Source organism: Passer domesticus, chromosome 3 (assembly GCF_036417665.1).
Source record: "Passer domesticus isolate bPasDom1 chromosome 3, bPasDom1.hap1, whole genome shotgun sequence".
In the NCBI taxonomy this organism is placed as follows: domain Eukaryota; kingdom Metazoa; phylum Chordata; class Aves; order Passeriformes; family Passeridae; genus Passer; species Passer domesticus.
In genome coordinates, this window is record NC_087476.1 from 44,144,983 (window position 1) to 44,167,069 (window position 22,087).

At 44.0% G+C, this 22,087-nt stretch overlaps 1 long non-coding RNA gene across 1 annotated transcript; it reads right to left on the reverse strand.

Moving 5' to 3' along the window:
* Positions 1 to 4,115: 4,115 nt before the first annotated feature.
* Positions 4,116 to 6,120, reverse strand: LOC135298052 (uncharacterized). Its single transcript, XR_010360019.1, has 3 exons — positions 5,982 to 6,120; positions 5,598 to 5,750; positions 4,116 to 4,975 (listed from the first exon to the last, which is right to left on the reverse strand). It is a non-coding gene; the product is annotated as an uncharacterized LOC135298052 (long non-coding RNA).
* Positions 6,121 to 22,087: the final 15,967 nt, after the last annotated feature.

The following is a 22,087-nucleotide window of genomic DNA, read 5'->3' on the forward strand; positions in this document are numbered from 1 at the left end:
GAAGTCACCACTCCCTCCATGTGCCAACTCTGAGCCACGCTGAGGCCCAACATCCTCAGAGTGACAAATGGCCAAATCAAGCAGAAGGAGCATACAAGTGGGGATGGCAAGCAGTGGGCATGGGGAAAGGCACAGTGAGACCTTCCCCAGCAGTGGCACTGAGCTGTTGTGTCAGCTCTCTCCACTCAGATGCATTCACACCCACCACACTGGAAGACCTTGTTCAGCTGCCATCAAAACCTCAGAAGGTCTTTACTGGCCAAAAGGTTTTGAGGTTTTTTGCTCCAGACCTGTGTGCAATGCCAAAGTTATCCTGACAGAGAAAGCTGAGCAACTTCATGCCTACCCCCTAAAGTGAGGCAAGCTGGCTTCCCAAACAGGAGGTAACATGGCAGAGTCAGGAAGAAAAAGCTTTAGAGTCTTGATCCTGGTCTCAGGACTACTTGATACTCACTGGTAGAGAAGTACATTAAGAAGACTCTGTGGTGAGGGCTCTGAAGTGAGACAGCTCAATGCTCCTGCAGAGCTGCAAAAGGAAAGGGCCATTCTCAGGTGCATGGGTCATCACAGAATGGTTTACACCATTTTGCACAGTGGCAAATCCAGAGCAAAGGAAGCCAGATAACTCCAAGTTGGATGCTGGAGGACCAGAAACCACAATGTGTGAGCTAACACCAGGCAGTTGCGGGCAGGATATCTGCAGGAGGTGAAACCTACTCTGAAATGCCAAATTCACCTCAAGGACTCAACAGGCATCACAAGGCCCTCACCCAGGGATTGGGAAGTCAGATATCAGCAGGCGTTGTGCCATTCAACCTGCAGGCAACTGTGTTCTCCATAGGATTGGACGTCTCAAACCAAATCTGGAAAGTAATTTGTGTTTGTGCTTCACTCAGCAGTGTGTACAAGAGAGCAAAAATGTGAACTGTGTAGATATCCTCTGCCTAAACACAGCCAAAATAATTACCAGATGGTGGTGAAAGTGGCCCAGAAAAGAATCCCAGAATTCCATACTAAACAAGATAAGATATTGTCACACAAGTAAAGGGATAACAGCAAAAGGCCTCATTAAAAAGGGGACTTCTAATCTCCTGTACAGGGTACAGGGACTGGTTTCTCTTGCTGGAGATAATAACACTAAGGAAGAGAAGAATCCTTATGTTCCCATGTTCTCTTCTGAAATATCTTGAAGTGTGTTACTGGAAACTTACTTTGAACACATATCAAGACCACTCATAAGGGGTATGAATCATTCTGGTTTACCAGAACAAAGCCAAGAGGTGCACTTCTTTTTTTCCAGCACAGTTGTTTCTAGAGAATTGAGCCTGTTTAGCTCAGAGTTGGATTATAGACATACTGAAAAATTAATTAAGCTTCAGTTTATGTAAGCTGAAATATTATTATTCAATAAAGAGTCAGAGTCAGTAATATAAGAGATAAACTGTTTCAGGATGTTTTTAAGAGGGAGAAAGGTATTTAAGTAATTCTGAATTTACAGGTATAACATAGTACTTCTAATCACTCATTTAAACTTCTGAAACCTCTTAAGTATATGTAAGATGAGATGGTGACTTCCTAGTTTTCTGACTGAGGTCTTGTTGTGTGATATTGCCTGACTGGAGTTCTGTGGCTGCCAGGAGACAGGTACAGCCTAGGCAGCACTGGGGGAAGAGGAGACAGTGCAAGCTCCAGCCACAGGATCCCACAGTGCAGTGCATGTCCAGAGGACATCAGCTGAGTGAGTCCAGAGATTGTCTCTTCAGGAAACATAGCAACGTCTCTCTTTTTAGAAATGCCTTCTCACCAGAAAAAACAAAAAAACTTGGACCAAATACCCTCCCACATTCCAGTAATCTGCCATTACGCTCCAAAATTTGAGAGAGAAAAAGAGGGGAATTTACTGGTGAAGTCACAGGAGTATGAAAACCACACTTTGAGTATGAAGAAAGAGAATTCAGCAAGAGACTGTGGTGTTACTGCTTATTTTAGGTAAAGCATACTCAGGTACTAACAAGATTATAAAACCCAGATAGGTGCCTAGATAATCAGACAGACAGACAGACTAAGCTTATTTGTTTTCTTGTTTTTTCTTTTGTTGATTTGAAGCCAAAGATCCAAGCAAAGATCTTCACAAGGATCTTATATTTACAGCAGTCTGTAAATGGTATTCTCTCACACAAAGTTGTCTGAGAGGCTGAGGAAGATAAAGAGAACTTAAGTATTTTTAGTGCTTTTTTAATAAAGAAGTTTTTGGAGTACATTCTTCATTCAATGTACATGCAGATCAGCCTTAATAATAACATGTTCTATTTTAAAATTTCAAAGAAGAAAATACTTCAGAGAAAGGATAAGTCTGAGGAGTCTTAAACAAATATTTTTACACCATTTTACTTTCTTCCAAAAGTTTATTGAAGAAGACACTGGATTCTATCATTTAAATCACATTTATACAAGCTGACAGATTTAAATTCTGACATGACTCAATTTCTTAGTTCAAGGGCTCATACACCCCTTGGTCACACAAGCATCTGTTTAGTTACTGAGCCTCTACTGCGCAGATTGGGCAAAGTTTCAGGCTTTTGTTTAAATTTTCCTGTAAGAATTAGGTCAGTTCTAATCTTCACATTTTAATAACTTCCTTTTCAACTGAAATTCAAATTGCTGAGAAGCTTTGTAGGGGAGAGGAATATTCCCATAATGATCTCATTTGAATAACCTGAGAAAAATAACATGTGTATCGCTCAGTGCAGGTAAGCAGGATGCAGATGAGCAGCCACAGCCAAGTGAGTGGTCTCCTGTCTTCCCACCAGGCTGACTCTGACTTGCCTTGGATTGAAGGTTAGGATAAGCAGGATTGTTGACACTGGGTAATTCAGATCATCGCTGTGCTAGTCATGGGAATGGACAGTGCACCCCTGTGAGGTATCCCATGCAACAGAGAGAAATGGGGGGAGAGATGGCCACCCCTGTAGCTCTGGGTACAAGTACATTGCCTCCTGTGCAAGAGATGGAGGATGGACAAATTCCCTAAAGAGATGTAGTAGGTGCACTCTGCTAATTCCTGAGAGCCAGGCTGAGACCCAGGTAACACAGGCTGTGAGGTTTTCAGTCATGTTTCCTTAGGGGAAATGCTGCATGGAAAGATCATAGTTAAATATATATATGGTTCAGCAAGGGGATTTTCCTCTCACAGCCTGTCAGACTCCTCAGTCAGCCCAATGTGGGGAATGGTGAGAGCAACAAAGTCCCTGCTTCATGGGGGGCTGCACTTCAGTTCCTCCCAAACTAGCTCTCTGAGATCTTTTTGAAGCAACAAACCTGTCAAAGAAGCTAAACCCATCTAACTCTTATCACACTGCAAGGAACCAGGTACCCAGTGCCTGAGGAAGCAGAGCTGGATGCAGCAGAGGACAGAAGGAGCAGTGGAGAAGGGAGGAAGGTAGATCAATTCCCAACTTTCAATCTAGCAATGGCTTGCCATTATGTTGACAGCTCATTGTCTATAACACCTGTAAAGATCTTCAGAAAAACACTGTAAAGAGGATTTCTGCCTGCATTAACTGTCCATCTTTCCAGCGACCTTTCCTCCATCAGTGCAGAACTTCCACTGCCTCACCTGTAGTGACTGACACCCTGAGGGGTGCAGAGTCCTCTCCCACGACATGGAGTTGCAAGAAAAATCCAAACGGCTGCAGCAGTTTGCATCTAAGGAAGGTTGTCTTCATTCTTGTCCCACACTTAACTAGAGAGAAGCCCCAATAAAACTGATAGTTAAACCTTGTCAGGCAGACAGAAGGTGCAGGTGAACCAGCATTTCTCTTTCATTAAGGACATGGCTTTATTTTCAAAAATGCTAAGTAAATTACTCAGTCAAAAATATGTTGTAGAGACCTCTAATACTATGAATGCCACTTTTAGCCTCAAAAGTTATACATGAGCTTTCTTACTGAACAGTGTGTTTATTATTTTCCCAGGAAAGTGGTGCTGAGAATAAATTTCTTGTACACTACACAGTGTCTCAGAGTCCAAATGGTATAGATCAGAAAAGGTAGCCCAGGGACTAACCCACTCTTTGAGTCCATCTTTCAGCCATGATAGCCGTGGATCAGCTCTGTTTAATTTTGCTTTTCCTTAGATCCTCTGTGGATCAGAAACAGAGAATTTTGGAAACAGACTGATCTAATCTGCTCTCCTGGGATACCAGTGATGCTACGAAAGGCACTAGAAACAGAGGGGCAAACTATTCCCTGCTACAGAGTGATGCAAAACTGCTTTAGAGGCAGGACTACAGCTCTTTAGCAACAGATTACAGCTATGAGTCCTGTACTTTAGCAGTCTATGCTGCTGGCAGCCTCAGGCCTTCCAAAGACATCTACTGCTGGCTTGCCAGTTTATGCCAGTTCATGAGCCTTGCCAGATGCCCTCTCACATGCTGCTCTGCAAGAAAACATGTTGTCCAGGGAGACTGCTTTGCACACCTTGATGATATTTTTATGAGTCCTTGCCCTCACTCTGCTGCCTCACTGACCCATTCCACCCAGACACAGTGTGCTGAGAGCTCTCCTCACCAGAAAAAGGCAGGAGCAGCAGTGGGCCATCACACACTGAGCTAACGCTGTGTACTTGGACAATTTGGCAGTCAGGGATGGTAGGACCTGTTCGCAATGCTTGGCCCTGCCACATCTCCTTACAGGATACCCCTGGTCACCATCTGGCAGCTTCTTGAGTGCCTCAAGGGAAAAATGAGGGCAGCTGGGCTGCCCTGCCAAGTGCCCCCTGTTATGTTTTGCTCTTGTCAACACACGGTCTCTCCTCTATATCTCTGTTTATAATTTTTGCCACTTGTGATCACCTAGGTATTTTTTCTCCCCAGTATCTTCTCTTCACCTCTCCTCCTTCTGTGCATGTTGTTTTATTTTTTTTTATTTGTTTTGTTTTCTTCTAGCTTCTGTTGGGGATGGGCTGCTTCCCATAACTATAATGAAAGAAAAAAAAACAAAAAACAACAACAAAAAAAATACCCACAACCATGGGGACAGGGGCCAAAAGCAGATAACTTTGGAGGTGTACAAAACAAGGAAAAATATGGCAATGTTTTCCTGGTACACTTTCCCAACCATAATACTCTCCTACCCTAAAGCAACTTGCAGGTCAGAGAAGTAAGCAAACATTTTCTTCAGAGACATTGTTCATCAGAATTCTCCTTCTTTAGTAAGTCACTGCAGAGCTTGTTGTATTATCTTCCCAAAATAAATTAATATTAAAGGTTATGTCTGGCTATGGCAAACACTACTGGGTGAATAAGGCATGCTGCACCATGCCCATAAATGAGACAGAGCCATGATGTCCTTGGAGAGAGAACAGAATTTTTATAAAGCCATGGAGGTTCTTGTAAAAGGCTTCATTACAAATGCAGACCGTCTGCCCATAAACCAAAAGTCAGTTCCTGCCAATTTCCTTGTATACTTCTAGTTCCTGGTACCTTATGAACTGAGGTTGGGTTTCCTTTCAGTAACGAAATGGAAAATGAAAGAGCATGAAGGGGCAACAGTGGCATGCTTTAGCAGACAGATACCTACAAAGAATAAAAATCTTACCTTCTTGAAGTTAGCAGGATGTTAACACTGACTTCATGGGGCCAGAGTTTCACTCTGATCTGTATAAGCTGCCAGGCAATCTCATCAGTCTTTGGAAAGTGCTGCTACGCTTGTTATTTGTAGTATTTTCAACAATTTTAATGACATTGAGCCCTAGGGGGTGAAACCCCAGGAAACAGAAGGATGCAGACAGCCTGAGTGATAGTATCAAGAGCCCTGTTAACTCTCCTTGCTTAAATCAATACCCTCAACTGCTCCATGCAGAGCTGCAATGAAAGGAGCAACACAAAGCTACCACCAGGACCCTGAAAGTTTTTGAGGGAAAACAAGCAAAGATCAGCCACAAACTGATGGTCTGGTCTGCCCAAACCACCTTTTTTTTACCTTCTCTGTCTTGGGAAGTGCTGAAAATTCACCACTGAGCTTGCACTCACTTTCTGGATCAGTCTTATGACAATTTATCTTATTTCCATTTTTGCTATTTCCATAACACCTAACCTAACCACAGCTTGTTAAAGAATTGTGGGCACATTGTATGCAGGTGCCTAACTCAGCATAAATATTTACAGCAGTGTTGCCACTTGAGAGTTTTCACATGTGGCCTTTTTAGGCAGTAATTTATGTGTGTTTTAACTCTTCTGATGCATTAGAGCATGCAGGTGAAATTTCTCCTTAAAAGTGCAAACAGTGACATCAAGTATTGCCTAATAGCTAGAATATGCTGCATGTAACACCCATGCTGTTTTGGGATCTAATCCTTCAAGTATTCTACGCCTGGCCCTAATAATGTCTTCTTTAGATTTCCATAGCCTAACACATACACTGCTTTCTTTTACAGCCGATTTTTTGAAAGTCCTCCCATTTGTCCTACTTCATTCATTGGCAAAAGACCCAACTGAACCAAATAGCAAAGGAAGCAAGAACAAGTCTGCAAGAAGAACTTATAAAAGCACCCATATCTTTAAAAAACTAGTTTCGAGAAATGCATGCATCATTTATTGCGTGAATAGAGGTTTGTGAAGAACCCAAGTCTTTTTACTAAGTGCAAGTAAGAATTTAACAAAAACACTCCTGAAGTTTAAAGAAGTGAAGCTGGTGATGACAGAGATTAATGTTCAGATTCGGGGAATCCACTTATTAATTTTGTCAGGCTGAAAACAATGGTTAACAGTTTCCAAAATAGCTGAACAATGTCAGCAAACATTTGCTTTGACTGAACTGAGACCCTCCCTTGCCCTAAGATCAGCTCTGGGACACTTTCAGAAAGGCTTCCTTTATCTCTTGACAGCGTGAAAAAAAAACGTTACCTGCAAATTGACTTGTGTGTAGAAGGAAGCTATCATTCATGCTAATGGAGCCCATCGACTTGCTTTCACTGTACCATGATACCCTGGAGCAAAAAAATGTGAAGCCTGTTAAGCCCTGGGCTTAGCAATAGGATTTAACAACTCTAAAATGCCTACCTTCCTCTGTACACATGTTGTCGACCACTATCCCACATATTTCTCTGTTTCTGTGACAGCTGGTCAATGTAAACTAGCTCTTAAAAGATTTTATGTTGATTTTTATGCTCTGGGAGCAGTTTTCTTAAAATAAACCTTACAAATTTTAAAAAGCAAAGAGACAATGGGAAACTACAGTAGAAAACAGAGCAGAAAATTGTTTACAAAGCTCCCAGTAATTTGGTAATATGAAGCATCTTCCCTGCTCACTGTGCTCCTCAAATAAAAATTTGGTGGGCACATTTTGAAAGCATTAGAGATCATGACTCCTGCAAAGACATTGCTTTTTTAAAATGTGAAGGCATGACAAGAGTTAATCCCAGGCCACAAAGTCAAACAAAAGCGTGAAGGAGCTGGCCCCAACTGTGGAAAGGCTTTGACTGGGACACTCAGGTGGGTTAAGATGCAGCAGATGTGCCTAAGTGGTGGGCAGCAACTTTGTTAGAGATAGTTTACCAGTTAATAGTTCATAATGCTAACGTGCAAAGAAGTGTTCAGTGCAGGGAAGAAATGGCTCTAAGCCATAATCAGCAAATGAGGAACATCAGACTATTCCCAGCCTGGCCTCCTGAGATCTGGAGTCATGCCAGCCTGGGATCTGACACACCCCGTGTCAGGCAAAAGAAGGGTTGAGACAAAAGGCTCATTGGCAGGCCCTTGCATCTCAGGTCTCTTCTTTTACCCATAAAAGCTGATCACAACTCTCCAGAGCTGGTCCCTTTGGCCCCTACCCTTCACTGGACCATGTCCAATACTGTGAAAGCACCACCTTCCTCATAGTCCAACCAACACTGCATACTGCTGGGCAAAAGTTTTTTCAAAAATGAAATCATTGGTGATGGGAAAGGAAAAACAAAATCTCAAGGATATGACAGAAATTAAAAGAAACAGCAAGATATAAAAGATCAAGGATAGGACAGATAGGACAGAAGAGTTGTCCTCAAAGCTAGCACTGAGCAGATACCCTTCAGTTTCAGATGAAACAATTTGCACATCCCTACACTGTGGATAGCTGGCAAAACGAGGCTGGTCAGGAGCAGAGAAAAAATAAGCAGAGCTTCCAGACGGAGTATTTTATGAAAGCCTGCAGTGAAGTGTAATGCTCACTCCTCAGAGCACATGAAACAAACCAAGACTGTTGCCTGCTTGACAGAGGCACCCACATGCCCTACCAAGACACATGGGAGCCTGAAAGAACCACGGAGCGTGCTGAGAGTTCCCCTTCCCTGCCTGTTTTCAGAAGATAGAAAGGGCTGAAGCTAAGCAGGACTCCTTCTCTGGAGTCTCTTTAAAAGTCTCAAAGATACAGTAACTTAATGCGCAATGCCTCGAGGCAGGTTAAAGAGCATGAACCAAGATTTTCAGTAAACAAACAATGTTTTGTGTCTCTATAGGGCATCTATTCAGTGCATATTCAGCATTTTGGCCCAGGCCAATATTCACCAGTGCCACTGCACTACCTCATGCAGAGATTCACCCACTAATCAATTAATTTTGGTCTCACAGTCTTTCACTAGCATTCAGTTCATCCCCTGGGTATAGCCAGCATTTTTCTTCTCCCTCAGGCAGCCTTGGACTCTTGGTCACTGTGCAGCCCTCAGTGGATATGGCACCAAAGGACTCTGGGGATACACAGGAGTTTCAAAGTCTATAGTCCTTGGTGGAGGCTACAGAAGTCCTACCAGAAGGATAATAAGTCTTTTGAAAAATGATTCCTTTGCATCCTGTCGTACTATAAAAGTACATTACAGACCATAGATTGTCTGGACATACAAATGAATTCCCAATGTTTAATCTATCTGAATGTCTTTCTTGTGGTTTTTTACTTCAGTGTAATCCTTCACTAAACATTTTTCAGCCATTAGCTCAGGACAATACATTTTTCATTATTAAACTGCCTCATGTTTTCATTATAGCTGCACGTCAGATTTTACTTAGTGATATATCAGTGGGATCACCTCTCTTATTACTGCACTTGAATTTCTCTTCTGAGAAAAATACAGTTATTTCAGATGAAAAGGGGCTCCTCATAGTTAAATGGCCATGAAGCATATCATCAAAATATCTACTCAGGGAAAGGGAAAAGAAAGCTTTGGGGTGCCCTGATTGCAGCCTTGCAGTACCTGAAAGAAGCCTAGAGGGTGGAAAGAGATTATTTACCAGGGCATGTAAGGGGGAAGCACTTTAAACTGGAAGAAAGTAGGTGCAGATTAGGTATCAGGAAGAAATTTTTTACTGTGAGGATGGTGAGGTCCTGGAAAACGTAGTCCAGAGAACTTGTGGATGCTGCATCTCTGGCAGTGTTCAATGCCAGGTTGGATGGGGCTCTGAGAAACCTGGTCTAGTGGAAGATGTCCCTGCCCATGGCAGAGGGTTGGAACTAGATGGTTCCACTAAGGTCCCTTCCAACCCAAACCATTCTGTGATTCTGTGATTCTATGATTAGTCTTGCTGGATCCATGGAAATCTGCATGAACAGAAGTAACAGCAATGTACTTTCATTTTTGAGGAGGGAACCAAACTACAAGTGACGTCTTTGGGGGAAGGTGCTACATGTAGCTGGAGGAAACTCCTTACCCACAGGAAGAGCTGTCCAAATGGACAAGATGCATAAAAGGTGTGAGAAAAGAAGTGTCGTTTCCCCATATTACAAACTGGGACTTGAGTCACAGGATGAGTAAGAAGTGATCCGGAGAAGGTCACACAGGAAATCTGTGTCACAGTTGGTTATTAAACCCAGATTTCCTGATTTGCCACTGAATCCCATAATTACAAGACCATCCTTCCTGTTCTTTTTAACTCTATTGGTAAAGTATCTCACTAATTGGGCAATGTTTTATAGGAACAAAAAGCCTTCCATGCATCCTGCAGCATGATCTCAGGTGACTCTCACCATTGGATTCTTGTCCATGTCCCAGGGGCCTGGCTGAGAAATTGCATTTCCTCATCCACACCAGGCTGCCCACAGTCACTCAGGGTCCTCCCATCCAGATTATGCCTTGCCCCACTCCCTCACACCACCTTCCCCTGGTCCTTGGCCACTGCTCATCCCACAGCCCTCCACAGTGGTGTCCAAACCAGCTCTGCTGCTCCCATCGTGTTTGGTGGGGTTTCCTCACTTTGTGAGTTGGGGTCTGGCTAGTGGGGTCTGCTCAGAGAGGAGGCCTTGGTGATCTTCAGGGTTGATGCTGTGGTACATTTAGTGAGCCTACTCGAAATAAAAAAATGGGGTCACAGTATGCACCAGCTGGCTAAATCTTGTCCCTCGTACTTCAAGCAAAAGGAGGAAAAAACACTAAAGGTGGCCATGATCAGTGGGGAAAAAAATCTACCCAGAAGATTTCTACCAGCAGGGGGAGGAGACCCAGGTCTCCAAGAATATCAGATATCCTGGAAATTTAAGGAGCTTCTGGAAATCAGAAGACAAAGGAAGTTATGTTGGGAGTCCTGTGAATAAGAGATGAGAGGAAATGAAATGGACACAAGTCAGCCTACCTAGGAAAGAAAGAAACTGACAGCAAACAGAAAATGACTGAAATACCAAGTTAAACAAGAAGATAATTATATAATCTCACAGATTTCCATAATTCACTGAGGAAGACTCATCAGATCTACAGATGAAAAAAAATAATTTGGGTTCCTTCTTAATGGTCTCCTGAGAGGTTTACAATCTGATTTTGGAAGTGATAAAGGAGTTGGTAGTGGAAATAATGAGAAGGTACAGACAGGCGGCTCTCCCTACGGAAGAAGCAGCAAACTCATTTTCAAGTTTAAAAAAACAGAGCCATATGGCTAGATGGTAATGCAGGGCTGAACCCTATTTAATATCAGCATTAACACTATAGAAGCTGTTGCTATAGTAGTGACATCTGGAAGAATCCTTCAAATAGATTATTCTCTAACCTGGATGAAGGATTCTGCCAGTCTGTCTGTCAAAGAAAGCCTTCAGAGCAAATCAATAACAAAGATCTTGTTACCTGAATGCAATGTAATTTAGTGGCTAATCAGTTTGACAACATTAGAAACACAAGGAGAGAAGAAAAGAAGAATAGAGCCAGGAGATGTAATTAACAGCCAAGAAGGCAGAGAGGACTCCAGCAACACAAGGAGAAACATCGAACTTTTATACGCCACTATCCAATGAACTTGATCAGTAAAATCACACCTTCACTCTGAGCTGTTCCCAGTCTAGCTGACATTTGCTGTTCATAGGCTTCACTTAAAAAGCATTAACACTACCAATAGATAGTATCATTAGTGAAGATGAGAGATGCATGCACAAAATACTGCTAATTGCCAGAGCAGTGATAGACACAATGTCCCTTTTTTTTAATGTTGGTTTGAGTACTGTTCTGCTTTGGCCAAGTGAAAAGGCTCCTCTTGACAAATTAAAATGTCTCTGCTGAACACAGACATTTGGCCCCTAGAAATTCAATTCCTTCTTCTAGCTGGTATCTCTGGCTGAAGCAATATGCTTCAAAAAATATTGCTAGAGATAAGGGTTTGTTGGTAATTTTGTTGGTTTGTATTATATTTACACAAAAGCATTTTGAACCTGATTTTCTTCTCCTGACACTGAGGAGATCAGCTGAAGCTGAGAGGAGCAATTCTCAGCCTTTGCACCTGATCTGGTCATTGAAATTGTAAAGTGTAATAAAGTTAGCAGTGTCGTTTCCATTCACTTGCACAATGTATAAAACAACTGCGTGTCAAACACTCTGATGTGAAATCATGATCATGGCCATATGTTTTTGGAAGGGAACAGGCTATGTGTGGGGATACAGCATTAGGCTCTGGGGATATTATTAAAAAATCTTGGAAATAGCAATTGACACTTTTCACACTTGTTTTCAAAATGTACTGTCCTTTGCATCCCTTAATGTAATGTACCTCTCTGTTTTCTGGGGGGAACAAACTATTCATTGAACAGACATTGCTATTCATTAGGGGTCTTACCTCCATCCCTTCAAAGTCAGAATGGGTGAATACTAGGTCCTTCTGTGTCTTTTCCACTCGGTAGAGCAGATCTTACAGAGATCAAAGGCATGATACAATTCCTGACTTGCAGCCTATGGGCTTCCCAGGTGAGCAAGGGAATCCTGCTTCTCCAGAACAGGCATGGCCCCGCATTAATAGGTTATATGTATTTACAAAGGCATGTTGCCATGAAGGCAACAGACATTTTGCCACAGAGTCCAGTGTGAGCAGACTCTTGCAGGGGTCCCTAATGCCATCTAAGGTGCCACCTGCAGATGTCTCAGAAAATTTGTGGTTTTAGAATTCACGCTGTCCTGGTTGTTCACAGACACGTGAGCGAGAGCTGGATACACAATTCATATCAGTAACACTTAATACCAGTGTTGCCTAGGTGTTAACACAATATGTGCTATTTCAGTAGACCACATTTCTCACACAAAGTAATTCTGGACTTTCTTGTTCATGAAGCAGAGACAGAATTTCAAAGTCTCAGCACTACTCAAATGTGAAAATAGATACAACCTTTAGACCAGTAAGCCCATGCTTTTTGCGAATTTTGTTTCATTTAGATATATAAGGGTAATATAAGTTATTTAATAGCAGAATTTGAGTCCAAGCAGGAGTAGCTGTAAGAAAGGTAGATGGAGCTAGGAGGAAAAAAAAATGGAGATTTCATTCCAGTCCTGAGAAAGTAGTTAAGAAGTCCCTGGATGGCTGTTCATGCAATTTTTACTCTGGCAAAACTGCCACTGACTTTAATTGTAGTTCACTCTGTTGGATCAGCCTGCTAATCAACTAAGCACTTTTCATTTCATGGCAATGAGAAGGTGTGTTGAAAATGCCATCATATCTCTAACCATCTTCAAAGCCTAGAATGTCTTCACACCCTTTCATGGGTTTCCCCTTTCCAGTACTAAAAAAAGGATGCTATAAAAGTCATGATTTAAATGATATATTACAATTTTATGGACTTGGAAGCTAATTTTGCTTAGAAGCATTTTTATGGACTTTGGAAGCCAAGAGTGGGGGGAAGCAGAGCTCCTGAGATCAAAAACTTTCCTTCTGTAGAAAAAGGTTTCAGGGGAGAGCAATTTCTGCCTCCTCTGTATAGGACTCAATTGCTTCTTGAGACTCCAATATTAAAAGGGTTTTGCTGGAGAATATGTCTATAAGAAGGAATTCATTTTATCTGCCCTGCAAACAAAAGAGATTATTTTCAGTTTCTGTTATGAGAGTGAGAAGGGGGGAAGTCCTTTCCAGGGAAAAGCTGTAAGATGTTTTCCTTAATTAGTTTAATTACAAAATGCACTAAGACTATTAGATAAACATTAGGCTGTTTTCGGGTTCAAAACAGGCAGATGTCAGCAGGATTAAATCAAAATACTTTATGTGCCTTTGAAGATTTTTTTTTACTTAAAGACCTCAGCCTTTTTTTTTCTTTTTTTCTCTTTTTAAGCTCCATAACAGCTGATATTATTCGATTTTTTTTTTCCTTTTGATTAAAATTATGTTCATGTAACTCATGCAAGTCAGCTTTCATTAGCAAAGCTAATGGGCTACAGTATCACATTTCTGGAATCTGATGGGGTTTTTTTTGTATTCTCCCATTCTCCCTGGTCTGATCAGATTCTAATTATAGCCAAATTATAGCTATTGTCTCAAAGGCTGAGTAAGATATTTGTGGAGGGAGGGAGAGGAGGGAACAGAAGATGGCGGATTTAAAAATAGGAATTATACAAAGTAGTAAGAGTTGTTTATAGCAATTTTTAAGGGAAGATGGCAATCATGGAGAAGGGGAAGGCATCTTTACATCCAAGTAGGAGGGAGCTACACTTTGCTGAATCAAAGCTGTGTTTCTACAGCTTCCTTCAACATTATAATGCAATTTATCAGCTGCTATGAGGCACTGAAGAGCTTGGTAACTCCAGAGTAACAAGTATGATGTATGCTACTTTGGGACTTAACAAATATATGAATAGTTAAAGTATCACTGGAGAAATAAATGTAGAACATATAGAAAAAGATTTGTAGTCATAAGCAAATCTGTCATAAATTTAAAATTATGTCACATTTACATACATACCAGGAGAAGAAATAACACTATATTAAGCAAAAGTATAAGGAGCTGAAATCCATGCTTGTGCATCCTTTAGAGCAGTTACAATGCTTCTCTGAAGCCATAAAAATTATTTGCAAACTGAATATAGGCCAAAGGCATTTCCAGCACTAGCATCCTTAACCATTATCATTGACTGAGAACCTGACAGAACTGCTTTTAGAGGTATGTCATCAACCCTAAATGAGAACTCAAACTAGAAAATGCCATAAACTCTTTTGGTCAGAAAGGCATTTTCCACTGGTAATATATTTACAGAGCATTTTTACTTTGTCACTTTTCAAATCTATTGCTAAAGACCACCTCTAAGATTGCTTAATACTGCAAATGACCCCAAGATACATGCAAAGTCAAATGAAAGACTTCTCACACATTCTTGCATATCAATAGAAGTTGGTTTACAACAACAAGGCTAAATGCAGTATATTTTATTGCATTACCCTGCTGGTCACCTCAATAAGATGAAAATGTAAAAAGCTTTTTTTAAAATTTGGGTTTTAAAAGGCACTTTGGATACTTGGCAGATTTTCATCTCCACAACTGGTTTAAAGTTTATTATTTTCTCAGAGACTATCTTAACCAGCATCTACCAGGTAGAAAATAACAGCAAAAAACATCAGGGCAGGCTGATGATGAACAGGCAGCTTCACAAAAAAGTCCATAAAACACAGAAAACCTATATATGGACAATGCTGCAAAGACCATGCCACAAAGAATATACTGAAATATTCAGTAAAAAAGTGTGCATTGTGAATATTTGCTCTTCATGTGCATGCACTGCCCAGTGGTCTACCTTTCACACACAATAAACCCTTTCAAAGTCTTTGGTGAAAAAATGGAGGCTAAAGTCCCTGAAATGTTCTTCCTGCACACAGAGTTGTGCAGCTCCTCCTCAAGAAAGAAATGCATGTCATCAGGTATTAGTGTAATGCAAGGACCACCAGATTTTATTAAATTACTAAATCTATTAAATGATTACATTCTTGGTTGCACCAATTCGTGTCAAGTGTAAACATACGGTGAAACACTTTTAAATCAATTACCTGATGATAAAGGAATAATCTTCTTACTTAAATGAAAGCAATTAATGTATGTCAGAGCTATGCATTTAAGAGGTTTCCAGGATCAAAACCATCCGTTTGATAGTACCTAAACTCACACTTTCAGAAGTTAAATTTAATATCACTAGCAGATGTTGAGTAGCACACTCAGTTGCTGTGCACTAAAGCACATGGAAAACTAAAGAGTGTTTCCTTTTCCTCCCCTTGCCCCTGCTGGTGCATTTCATTCCACAGGATGGTACAATTACAGGTTGTAATTCACAGAACACTGAAATGCAGCCACCGATTTTCCTCCTGCTGTTTGTTAGTTTCTGTAAGCTTGACACCGGGAGGGGAGCAGAAGGGCTCCTCCACTCACACTGCTAAAAGGTGACACCACCGTGCTCTTACAAGCCAGGACGACACAAATAGCATGTGAAAAAGAAAAGTAGATTCAATAGGGCCAGATGATGTGCCCCGAGGCAGTGTCTCAGCTGCTCAAGGTGACTATGGCTGCGGGGCCAGGCACACCATCCCCATGCTGGACCAGGAACACAATCTGCTTGTTCCGGGACCCTGGACCACAAAAACTGAGACTACTGAGAGGCCCCAACATGCACCAGGCCAGCTGACAAAGAATAAATACAGTCACTGCTTTATTCAACAGCCTTCACAGAAATTGCATACAGGACCTGCCATGTTTTCATAGAATTGTAAAATCGTTTAGTTTGAAAAAGACCTGTAAGATCAAGTCCAACAGTTAACACTTCCAATTTTTATCTGATAGCTAAGCCTGTCTCCCATTCCTGGCAGAACTGTGACCATTGGTATTGTTCTTGGGAGCGTCAGCCTAGGGATAAATGAAGAATTGCAACTGCCTCCATGTTCACACTCTTCCTTCAGTCTTCTTTACACCTTTCAGGCAACTTTTTTTAGACATTATATTTGCAGTGTGGTGACATTGACAGACAGGTGGGTGTGACCCCCCTCCGGTCCACACATCTTTTCTTCCTCAACCTGTGGTCCATTCACTTCAATACATGTCTCCCCACCACCATGCACCACCACGGAGGTAGGAGTGACCCTAGGAGGCATGTCACCGCTAAGAGGTTATTTTCTGAACAGGATAATGGCAGTGAATGCCAAGCATGAGCTCAGAGGGTCTGGCCCTGGGCCCTAGCTGAAGAGCAGTCTTCAGTGTGCATTCTGTTGGATACTCTGACCATGCTGGAGAGGTCTCACAGCATCATATTGTGGGTGTGCTGAATGATGTGCACTGTTAAGTGATACTCATGAGCAGCGTGACCGTGCCCGTGTAATGCACAGTGAAACAGCATTACACATGGCTTGTGCCAGAAGTCCCGTCTCCACGAGCATGCAATGTGCAGTCATTCTGTGGCAGAGCCTTAAGGCAGCCTTGCTAAGTGGCAGCAACAACTGTGGGTGTTGGTGGAACATGCTGATACCCATTCTGCTGAGAAAATGTAGCGTGTTTCTGGAGCTGACATAGCAGCTCATCCAACACGAGTTCAGTGCTCTCCAGCACTGCAGGATGCATTGGATGCATCCCAGGTTGCAGAAGGATAGTGATTTCTGCCTTCTCAGTGCCCCTTTCCAGCTTTCATCCTAATTTGGTGAGGGAGAGAGAAGTTGCTCTTCCCAGCACATGGGGAAGGGAGAAATTCCAGCCTGCTGCCAGCCTACAGCCCAGAAACGTAAGTTTAATGCAGACAGAGCCCCACAGGTAGGTAGATAGTTGTGCATAGAGTGCAGATAGAGAAGGAGACATGAGTCTAGGGACTCTTTCTTTGACTGGCTGGCCTTTGGGAGCAGACCTTTCCTAAAGTTTCACTAGTTGCACCTGTAATTCAGTCAGTCCACTGTGTAGTGCCCTGGCTATTCTCTCCTTCCTACCCTTCTTTTGTCCCCGTCTCCTACATCTGTATTTTTTCTTTTTTATATCAAGGGTTTCACTGTATCCTGCCACTAATATCTATGTCTCTATGGCAAAAATAAAATCAGAAGTGGGAAATATTTCCAGGATCACTATGTCCAGCTGTAAAATCTTTGGACCTGTGTGTCTTTGCTCTGATCCCATTCTGAGAGCCATTTCCAGAAGAGATGCACAAGACCCTTAGATGTAGGCAGGTCCTTGGACTACAAAGTGCCAGCTTTAGCTAATCACATCATGTTAATAAAATTAATTTCCCCCATAACTTATTATCTTGCTAGGCTGTTTGTTACCATATCCTGCATCCCAGGTTTCACTGACAAATAGAGAAGAATTCTTGTCTATACAAGATGATACAGAACTGGATCCTTGGGAGCATCATGTGCAGTATAAATGTGTCACGCTGAAGTATTTATCTCATCATAACTTTTCACTCACACTGCCCTTATATTCCCAAACTGACTTCTGGAACTTCAGCTATGTTTTACCTACGATGCACAGGGTATATACCACATATAACTGTCAGGAAAGACTTTGAGCTCTCTCCCATTTCTGCTGAACTTCATCATAAATTCCCCTTAACCTTTACTGCATAGGTTCAAGTTCTTTCTCAAATGATTGAAGATCACTCATAAAAGCCAGACGTCTTCTAAGTATTAAAACCTGGGAAAAAAATTCATAATACCCTCTTCTACTTTTTCCAAACCCAAAAAATTGACCAAATTGCCTAATTTCAAAATCTTACAGAGTGGAAAAAAATGTCCTGAGACTCTCCACACTAAACTTAAGCCACAAATACATTTTTTACCATGACCATTTGCAACTGGGAAATGTGTGGTTTATAATGGAATGATTATACAACTTTGGCTTGGGATGTCACAGGCCTGCTGGTAAGATAAGTGAGAATGAAGCCAGTTCTGGACCTTCATGTATGTTAGGTGCAACTATTGTAATAAAGCAGCTCCCTTGCCCTTTGTACACAGTTTTACCAGGTCTGGGCTTTGTGGAATTCTCTTTTTAATAAAGTATATGGTCTAAGGCCCAGCTTGAAACAAAAATGCCCGTTGCTTGCTGAGTTGTATGAACTTCGGAATTATGGCAATAAAATGGACACATATGTTCTATTATTATTATTATTAAAGGCTACAAAAATAAATCATTCACGAAGCTCACATGAACAAAATGAGCACTGCCTTCTGCAAGAGTCTGTACTTACATGTATCTGTTTACTTAGATGCATCTGTTCTTGATATCTTGTGGAAAAATCAAATATTGTATTTTATGAAAAACTGTTGCTGAAGCATTGTTCAAAAAATCAATCCTAAATCAGAAGTCCATTAAAAAAAAAAAATGAATACCTGGGTCTCTCTGCTTCGAACTCTCTTTTATTGTTATTAATAGATCATTTATCTTCAATATGGTTGGAGATAAAAATTCCTTTTTAAAGTGATGAAATGAAGAGATTTGCAAGTGCTGAAACCCCCTGATCTCCCCCTCTCTCTCATCACCTGATACAGGCTTAAGGTTTCACAGTTTGTAAAAATCAATGGGAAGTTCTCTTCTTGCCAGCAGACTGGGCCAATTTAATAAGTACCTGAACAGAGAGGCGGCCTGTGGAAGGGGCAGTCACCTTTCGCCTGGCATTAGGAGGAGCTGCGAGGGCCAGGACACTGGAGTGCATTGTGTCCCCGTGCAAAGGCCTGAATCAGCAGTGAGGAGATGAGATTTCTTCTCTCCAGCTTTCCCCCAGCAGCCTGACTGTAACCTGGAGGGGAATCTTTGAGGGGATGGACAGCTTCTGCCACAGGATGCAGCTCCCGGGCGTGGGGGGAGACTTCACGTTTCCAGTAAAGGGCTCTCTCGTCTCTCACTAGGGCAAGCACGTAGTAGGGAAACTCCAAGCAGCTGCCAGGCAATTTCCTTTCAACTCTGTCCCAACACCACTGTTTACAGTTTTATGAAGGCAGCTCTGACTGTCCCTTCTCCTCCTCTCCCTCCCACTTGTTCAAGTTTGTCGATACCCGATCCACGAACATTTGTTTCCTCCTTCCCTGGAGGAGTTTTGCGCTCCACTGACCTCAAGTTCAGCCCGGACGAGGCTGGCAGGAGGGCTCAGCTGGCTCTCGTTTCCCCACTTGCTGCAGTCCCTTCTGTGGGACTAGCAAAGCCAGTGTAATTCAAGCAGGGCAACTCTTCCCTTGCCAGCTCCTCACACCGCCCAGGGTTCTGCTGACGGGGCAAACTTCATCCACCCTGTCCCGACCTGCGGAGGTGAAGCCCCTACCCTCCATCCATGGAGGCCACCGGTGCTGGGGGTGTACAGGCAGGTCAAGACCCTCACCCGCACTGCGGCTGCCCTTAGCTCTGCTCCCTGGTCTACAGCGCTCCTCGCTGCTCTGCACCGCACACCTGCGGCCGCGCTGCACCTTCCCCAGGTGGGTCCCAACTTGGCAGCACTGCCGTGGGTGCACAGGGCTGAAGCACTGGGGGGTGGCAGTGGAATGGTTGGACGGATGCGTATTTAACTTCCCTCACAGCTTGATCTCCAGGTGATTCCCCCCTACCTTCTATCTTGTACTCCTCAGCATCAGACCTCTCTTTCCTCCCCCCCTTCTCCCTCTTTTCAGCAGCGACAAAGCCTTTTACTTTAACCCGCTGGGGCTGTCCACTGCCATCCCGCGAAGATGGATTGAGGAGGGGTTGGGAGATCGAGGCTTTCTGTCTGTCAACAGCTGCGCGGCCCCTGCCTGGTCCTCGCCGCCCCGCTGCCCGGAGCGGAGAGCCGCGGGGGTGCGCGGAGCTGTCGCCGGCCACCCGCGGCGAGGACGGGAACCTTGCGGGGAGAGAAGGGTGCGCGGCCGCGCGGGCAGCGGCGCAGAGCCCCGAGAAACTGGGAGCAGGGGAGGGGAGGGCTGGATCCCCCCGTGGATAAGTCAGCGTGGGTGTCCCGCCGGCTCTCCCGGCGCCGTGCGGAGCGTGTGCGCAGGCAGGGAGCTGGAGGCGAGAGTTGGACAGGGTTCCCTGCCCGCATCGCGACTCCGCTCCTGCTCCGCAGCCCGGCGGGGAGAACCGCGCTAATTCCCGTCCCGCGGAGCCGTTTCGGCGCTGGTCCCACGGCACTCGGAATCCGCCGCCCCTCCGCTGGCTCCTTCTGCGCCACCGGCCGCTCAAATGTTTATTAAATGCCGGCATTCGTTGCTTTCTAATTAGCGGAGCCCGAATCCGTCGCTTTGTCCTCTTCGAGACGTTGCTGTTACGCGATCAAGACACATCAAACAAGGGGCGGGGGGGCGGGAAAAACCCTTTATTTTAATTCATTTTTCACCGCAAGAACAGCGAGGTAAAAAAAAAAAAAAATCAAAACCAAAACGCAAGACACATTCTGGGAGATAATCTCTACTTTCTGCTCTCCTTTGCCCGATGTGCCCTGGGTTATTCATTCCGATTGCCGCGCTATTATTTATTTCCGTGTATTTATGTTTCCCGATAGTTACTCAGTTAAGCTGTTTACGCAAATTGCAGCGAGGGAACCGTGGCAAAACTTTTGGGAAGGATGTGAAAATTAATGTGGTTTGATAGTGCCAGAACTACGGCGGAGCTCAAATTTAAATGGCACTCGTCGTCAGAGTTCTTTGGGTATGCGTAAGGAAAAAAAAAAAAGAAAAAAAAAAGGGGGGGGGGAGGAAAAATAATGAGAAAAAGAGCACACGCTTGGAATACCGTACTTTTCTCGGTGCTGGCGAGGGCCGAGTGGGGGAGACCCGCCCGCGTTTGCTCCGCGCTGGCTCGGCGAACGCAGCGGCGCCGGAGCCCCCGCGGGCGGCAGCGCCGGCTGCTCTCGGCCCGCCGAGCCCGCTCAGGTGCGCCCAGCAGCAGGTGGGCCGGGCCGAGCCGGGCCGGGCCGAGCCGGGCCGGTCGCGTCCCACCCGGATTGCGGCCGCGGAGCGGACTGCTGAAAGGAGGGGTGTGCGAAAGCTGAGCGCTCATTAGCGCGGCGCTAATTGATCCTTCCCTCCGCGCCGCTGCAGCACCGGGCGCGTCTCGCAGGTGGGGCGCGGGCATCGGGGAGCGCCGCCGCCCCGGCGGTCCCTGCGCCCCGCGCCCGGCAAGGGCCCCACGGCCGGGGGTGATTTTCTTTCCCCTTGCACCAGCCGCCGGCGGGATTACCGACACGGCCTTGGGCTTTGACCGCTGTGCAGCGCGCACCGCAAACAGGGAACTGCTTGGTGGTTCCTGCGCTGAGGGGTGAATCAGCCGCCGGTGGGACGAGCCCTGGTGCTCGGGAAACACGCTCGGGCAGTTGTCGGGAAGGAAAGCGGGCATCTTCTTTTTTTTTCCTTTTTCTTCCCGGGGATTTATGTGAAGTTAAAAAAAGTCCCTTTTAAGTGCGTTGTAAAGCGGGAGAATTTATGATAAAACACGAAGTCTCTCGGCACGGGGTTTATGTTCGCTCCCAGGAGTTAACTCATTCCTCGGCGTCGCGGTGCCGGAGGCGGGAGGTGACCGAGCCGAGCCGAGCCCTGACGCTCCTCACCGGCTCCGCAGCGCTGGGAGCTGCTTCAAATGTGTCCCTCCGTACACGGGTTTATAAAAACCGATTCCTATCTGCAAGCAGCTTCTCAGAAGCTAAACAAATGACTTGTTATTACCGGCTGAGTTTACCACTTGCCATTAGGGTAAAACAAAACTAACTTTCTGTAAATAAACTTACCCCCGGGGGTGAAAAGGAGATTCCAGGATACTGCTGATGTCTCCTTTGGATTGTCCTAAATGTAAAGTTTTGCATACTCTTTATTGGTTACCTGGTCATTAAAACGCCATAGAATTATTTGTGGGGGTTCAAAGAAAAGGGCCCCCAGGCGTCCAGGGAGAAGAGATTTACATACTGGATTTTGGGAGTGGGG